Source organism: Protopterus annectens, chromosome 9.part0 (assembly GCF_019279795.1).
Source record: "Protopterus annectens isolate FY-2018-M chromosome 9.part0, PAN1.0, whole genome shotgun sequence".
Classification (NCBI taxonomy): Eukaryota; Metazoa; Chordata; order Ceratodontiformes; family Protopteridae; genus Protopterus; species Protopterus annectens.
The window spans coordinates 578,480,223-578,487,457 of NC_056743.1; the positions used below are offsets into that span (position 1 = coordinate 578,480,223).

A 7,235-nucleotide genomic window follows, 5' to 3' on the forward strand; every position below is an offset into this window, starting at 1 on the left:
CCTGCTTTTTTGACTGACTTACTGACACTATTCCAAAGACAAGGAACCCAATTAATTGAGCTTTTGATCAAATACTATTCTGCAGCTATAGTTTCCTTGTCTTCGGAAATTACAGCCTTGGACAATGACATCAAACTTCATTTGGATTTTGACCGTTTTAAATACGACTATAATCGTATTTTTGTCAGCATAAATGCTTCTATGGTCAAATTTAAAGAGAACAAGGTAAAAAAACTTGTAAGGGACAGGTTTGCATATGAACAATCTAGCGCCTACCCTAACCTCAAACATCGTATGGCATTGGTCCCCCCTAATAGGAGGAACTACAATGAAGTTGAGGTCGAGCACCAAATGGACAATTTGGATGTTATTGAAGAAGATCTAGATGAGGAGCCTGTACAAGGTCCAAGGCGCAGTAATCGCATCAAGGCTACATATTATAATAATCCTAATGGTAATTTCAAAAATTCGAATAACAACAGGAACAATGACAATTTTTTAGGGTCATGGAACAACCGCCAGCCAAGGAAGGGGAAGAAGAACTCCCGCCCATGATGGTGGACAACAACCCGCTAATTGATTCTGAGGGTTCGTCCCCTTTCCCTGTTATTCTAACAAACTTAAAGGGTGATTTTCACGTATACAACTTTTCCAATGTTGAACTTGACAAAGACCTTATCGAATTGTTAACTTTTGGGTACACTTTTGTCCCTAGTAATTATGCTAATTTGGCTAGACTTATTATAGATCTGAAATGTTTCGTTCGAAAACTTAACTTGAACCTATTGTTTAATAATCCAGCTATGAATAACGACATATGCTTGAAACTCAAAAGTGTTTTTAACCCACCACTACATCCTGTGTTACACACATTTGAGAATGTTTGTGAAATGGATTTTAGGTTCTTGTTGGATGACCAGAGAAACAGGCCTTCAGCACTTGATTTTAATATCTCATGTGATCAGGCCTTAGCACTTTCTGAATTGAGCCACCTCCCTGTTAGGGTCATTAAGCCCGATAAAGGGGGAGGGCTTGTGATTTTCGACAATGTCAATTACAATGAAAAAATGTTGAAAGTCTTAAACTCATCGGCCTATTCTGTTTCTTCTGTTAATGAAATGAACGTTGCATATAACAGAATTAGGGGCTATTTAAGTGACCTATTTTTGGAGGAGAAAATTGATTCTGATACTTACAATTTCTTGGATATCATTTCCCCTAATACTCCAGTAATGTTCGGGATCCCTAAAATCCACAAGGATCTAGCCAATCCACCCATGCGAGCATTAGTTGATGGTAGATGTTCTATGACACATCCCATTGCCCGGGTGATTGACAGTATTTTATCAAAATATCTTAGATCCATACAAATGATTTGTAGGGATTCCTGGACATTTCTTAAAAACATTAACAGCATTGAATTCGACCCGTCTTTTAATTTTCTAACTATCGACGTGGTCGACCTTTACACCTCAATTCCACATTTGGAAGCCATTGAGTGGATCAGTGGTTTAATGAGGGATTTAAACGCTTCATCCAATGAGATTGATTTGGTTTCACAACTATTGGACATCGTCCTTAGTTTCAATTTTTTCATCTTTGATAAACAAACGTTTTTGCAAAAACAGGGAATAGCCATGGGCTCTCCCTGTGGGGCGAGTGTAGCTAACTTTTTTATGGCGTATTGGGAGAAACATTTCCTTTTCAACAACTTGGATTTTTCCAATGCCATTAAGTTCTACACTCGCTTCTTGGATGACATCTTTATTTTGTTTATTGGCGATGGCTCCCTTGCAGATGATTTGGTTGGGTATATGAATTCTACCACAGAATTTTTGAAATTCACATACCACTTCTCGTCCTCTACTATTGACTATCTTGATGTGAAATTGGAAAAGAATTCTATTGTAAATGTTTTCCATTCCTCAATTTATAGGAAACCAATCTACTGCAATTCTTTCCTACATTTCACAAGTCATCATCCCTTTAAGCAAAGACGTGCAATAGTTAAAGGACAATTAGTGAGAGCTGTACGCATGTGTAGCACTGATGAAGCGTTTCAACAAGAATGCTCATTTCTGAAAAATTTATTCACTAACCGTGGGTACCCTAGTGGGTTGATCGATGAACTTATTGAAGAGGTTTCTCAAAAGAAACTGCTTGGTCATTTCCAACCACTTCTTCATCAAGTACCAGGTAGTAAAGATACACTTTCTTTTGCTGATCTTGCCCTTGGAGTGTCCCCGGGTCCAACAATGGAACTTTTTTCCTCTGGCCTGTTCCAAGAGCCTAGTAGTAATGTCAATTTCAAACTGAGTCTCATTACTGTGCTCAATTTGAATTCTAAGCAGATCTGGGACATTGTCTGTAAAAATTGGCAATTCATTTCAGCTAATCCATTTTTACTGGAAAAATTGGGCCCAAGACCTTTCATTACTTACAAGAGAGGTAGAAATTTAAAGGAACTCTTACAAAGACCTAACAATAATTGTTTTGAAACTAGATTGAAAGGAACTTTTATGTGCGGAGCGTGTAATTGGTGTCACTGTTTGAAAACAGGGAACAGTTTCACTATAAGAAACAAAAAGTATTTAACATTTCACAAAATTAACTGTGAAACTAAATCAATAGTCTACTTGGCACGTTGTGATTGCTGTAATGCTTTCTATGTCGGCAAGACCGACCGTAAATTCCGGGAACGCATCTACCAGCACACATATGCCATTAGGAAAAATAGAAGTGACAACGCTCTAGCTAAGCACATAACTAATTCACCTGGTCATAGTTTTCATTTTATAGGTATCGACCATGTACCAGTTAATATAAGAGGTGGTCCTACTTCTTTGTTGCTTGAAAACCGTGAGTTGGAATGGCAGGTTAAATTAGGGGCATTTTCAACCCCTGGTCTTAATGAAACCTGCAACATTTCATGTGTTTTGAAACTCAGAAGTTACCTTAGATGACATTTTATTATTTATTACTTTTTATTCTTAATTTTTATTGTAAGTCTTGGAGATGCATATTTTCATGACTATTTTGTCCTAATATTTAATAAATATTTATTTTAGGCTAGTGTTGGCAATAAGCTATAGAGTAGGGTTTTATGTTTAAATTGGTGTTTCCGCTTTTATGGGCTGTCTTTTATGCATGACGTCATTTTACTGTTGATATATATGCTGATTCAAACTGTTTTGGCGCGTTTTCTTATTCTGAAGAAGCTGCTATATTTTAACGGCGAAAACGCATTTGTTTTAAACAATTAAAGTTGCGTTAAATCTACGTGCTTTGTGCCTTTCTTGGTCAGTGGCTCAAGGTTACCAGATTTTCTTCTGTTGGATTTGTTTTGTGCATTTCACTTTGTTCGTGACATTGTACCAGTGGTAGAATATTTGCTAGCATCTGATACTAGGATCCAGTCTAATAGAGAATTTGATGTCTTGCTATAATGTGTGGGGCTATTAATTAGTTGTGTGAAACCATGTAAGTTCATGCTAGATGTAGGGGAGTTATAGTTTATATCCAACCAGTTGACATTCTCATCACCTAGTAATATTTTTTCTTGTGGAATTGTTATGGATATCCAGTGTAGGATATCTTCCAGTATAACTGTATTGTTGCTAGAAGGGATATCAAGGACAGTAATACATATTTGTTTATAATTGCTTATTTTGAAGAAAGTGATAAGAAGCTCTGCTGAATTGAACTTTGGTGTTGGTTTGCTGTAAGGGGAAATGTGGTAGCTACTGGTAAATACTACAGGAATACCACCACCTTTCATCTTTATACGGTCATTATGGATGATGATATAGCCAGGAGGTATAAGTGTAAAGTAATTTATGCTGGGTTTAAGCCAAGTTTCAGTTATAGCGAGAACAGCAGGCTTATAGTGGGCAATCCAGGCATGTATTTCAGCAGTTTTATTTCTAATACTTCTTACATTTATTGCAGAAAAAGTTAGATCACCATGCTTAGGGATTGGTTGTTGTTGGGTTACAGATGTGTGTGGGAGAGAATTATCTTTATGTTCATTGTGATAGGTGGAGCCAGATTAAGGGTATACATCTCCTCCTAGAAGGACTTTAGTATATTGGGGAATTAAGCTTACTTGTTTTTAGGGAGGATTTTTGTGATTAATTTTGTTTTGGTTTGAGTTGAAGTGCAATTAATCAGCCCAATAGGTTTGGTGTAATGTGTGGAGAGTGTAAAGAGGAAGTATGGATAGATGACTGAGACAGAGTTGCAGAGATGTTGTGAGACATTATTGAGTCATGGCAAGATGAAAGGTGGCACAGCAGGAGGTGAAGAATAGAGGCTATGGTAAAGAATAACATAATTAAGTATGAGACACAGTATTTTATAGATGTCAGGTTGTGGGGCAGTAGCAATGAAGAAGAAAACAAGAATCAGAATCTGCAAGTAGGAGATTCAGTGATGCTGGATTTGAAAGCTGGAAGAGGATAAGCAAGGACTGAAGTATTTTCTGTAAAAGAAGAAAGGTGGGTATTCCTGGCATCTTCTCTGGAATGTAAAGAATAGAGTAGTGACCACATGCTATTAAACACTGATAAAATTCTCAGTAAACTTGTAGGTGTAGGGCCTTGTGGCAGAGTTCCTGCAATAAAACTATACTGTGTATTTAAAAATATTTATTTTAAAATATAATATGACACATTTATCCACCATATTAATTTAATTGTATATTAGTCTCTAATGCATTCCTCAAACACCATCTTGACATTCTACATTTGTTTTGAATTATTTCTTTCTATGAACTAAACTACTAAAACTGCAAATAAAAACATGTCTACAACTGTAACTGTATATATTACTAATAAAACACAACCTACCATGGATACCAAAGTTCCAACTTTCCCTATTGAAGAGACAAACTACTATACTATCTCTTTACCAACCAATAGGACTTACAAATAATTAATATAATATAATATCATGTATAAGTTAAAAATAATAAGACTATTAATTTTGTTATATATTTTGCCATGTAAAACTACACCCCCATTACTACATGAAAGTTTAACAATCCTGTTTTATTAAACATAAGTATTAAATAATCCAACAGTGTACTATATACCTATTTATGTAGTAGTAGTGCAAACTATCCATTAAATATTCCTAAATTATTCACTCATTCAACATTGTTATAAATAAATTCCTAATAAATAAGTAGAACAGAATGGGAGCTGAAGAGATAATATCTGTAAACTTATGGATGATAGGTAATATTATCATACTAAACTATTATACAAAAGGAAAATCAATGTGCATATATATTTGTCATGCTGCAGGATATATACATATTTTATATATCCAAAAGCTCTGAATTTATTTTAAAAGTAAAATATCTTAAAATTCTGCAACACTCTTAATATGATAAATATCAAAATATTTAAAAATCCTTTAGCTTATTAAACTAATTCATAAAAATATGTACATTACTGAGGTGAAAAAGGGTGTCTTGCTATTTCTATGGAGTCAAAAAAATTGCAGTCTCTATTGTAGTCAAAATTTACAATCTGCTTAATTCAAATTCCATTATTCCTTCCTGGGTTCAAATGTATTGAAAAATCTGATTTACTGTCTATGAAAATGGATATACTGATTCAGCAACATAACACTCAAATTTCACCTCTGACTTATGAAATGGGTTATTTCAAATCGCCTTACTGAATCTGATAACTTACAATATGCAAAAAACTTCAAAGTTCACATGACCGAGCTTCAAATTTCAGCTTTCAGAATATTTTCAACTATTTTATATGATTTCCTATGTAAATTATATGAGATATTGTATATTCACATTTTTGCCATGTGCAGGTATATGTAATGCATATCTTTATTATAAGCAGTTTGATATTTAAATATATTTTCTCTGTCTTATTCACCCATAACTTGTATTTCTAAAATCTCCCATCAAAGAGCTATTTAATCATCGTCTATTTATTAGAAATTACAGTATGTGTATATATTTCTTAACTAACTGATACTGCTCTTTTATTAATCTTACATAGTAGATATTTCATTCCTTGTGTATGTGCATATTATTCATAAGGTGTCTAATGTTCTCATTAATTCTAGTATTACAAGCAATTGTGACAATACATAAAATAATTCCTGCTTGTTTAATTTGAATGTGTGTTTTTAGCTACTGTGAACTGCTGTTCTGGTCTAAGCTTCACAACCTGACATTAGAAATTAATTACAGCATATTTAAATGACAGCTCACAGCATGCAGTACCTGCTAATTTCTCCTGTAAGTTTCTCATTCTTCTTAATTCTTTTAAACTGTTCTAATCAGTAACAAACATCTATGTTTACTTCTTTCTATTAATATGTACAGTTAGAGTTAATTATACAGAAGCTATTAACATTCAGCAACATGTAAGCAAATTATATGTCAGCAACAGCTCAGTATAAAACATTACTATAGCTTTTGCTTTAACAATTCTTCACTTCTAAATAAATATTAAAAACATGCTATTTGAGGAAATTTCTCACATATATACTTGAAAAAAGAAAGAAAAAGAAAGTTCCTTCCTGTTTTTACAGATATCAATGCTGAACACTGACCAAGATTTTCTGCAAAGCAGGTCAAGGAGCAAGCGGGAAGCAAGGCAAGTCGGAATTGAGCATTTCCACACATCTGAAACATTCTTTTGTTCCGAAGCTTTTTAAAGTTACTTGCTTCATAGACAATCTTTTACTTAAAGGGTAACTCTACTATTTCAGAAAATAAAAGTCTTGCAATCAGAGAATAAAAGTCAGTTATTTTTAAGCTATTTAATTTTAGAAGCAGTTTTCTAGGACTTCAGCTTATGCTTTCTCTTGATGGTACACTGTTCCAATCCATTTCTACATTATTATTATTATTATTATTATTATGCATCTTATTTTTAACAAATGTGGATGCCTCCTCCAGTGTGTCAAATATTTTAGTTCCTTCAGAAATAAATAATTTGATCTTTGCAGGAAAAACAAAGTGGTTTTAATATTTTTCTTTTTAAGTTCTGTAATCAGTGGTAAGCAGGATTTTGTTTTACTCATTACTTTACTGGAATAATCATTGTAAAATCTTACTATGTTGTTGTCTTTCGGCTTTTCCCGGTTAGGGGTCGCCACAGTGGAACTCCGGTCCGCTAATGATTGGCAGTAGATTTTCACGAATGCCGAGGTGCCAGCTCGACGTTCAACCTTCAGAGAAGGCATGCCCATTTACG

The 7,235-nt window shown here is 34.2% G+C and overlaps 1 long non-coding RNA gene across 1 annotated transcript in view; it reads left to right on the forward strand.

Annotated features, from left to right (window-relative positions):
• Positions 1-6,872, forward strand: part of LOC122810881 — a 65,540-nt gene extending 58,668 nt beyond the window's left edge. The window contains exon 4 of the long non-coding RNA XR_006366140.1: positions 6,568-6,872. This is a non-coding gene — a long non-coding RNA (uncharacterized LOC122810881). The remainder of the gene's footprint in view (positions 1-6,567) is intronic.
• Positions 6,873-7,235: the final 363 nt, after the last annotated feature.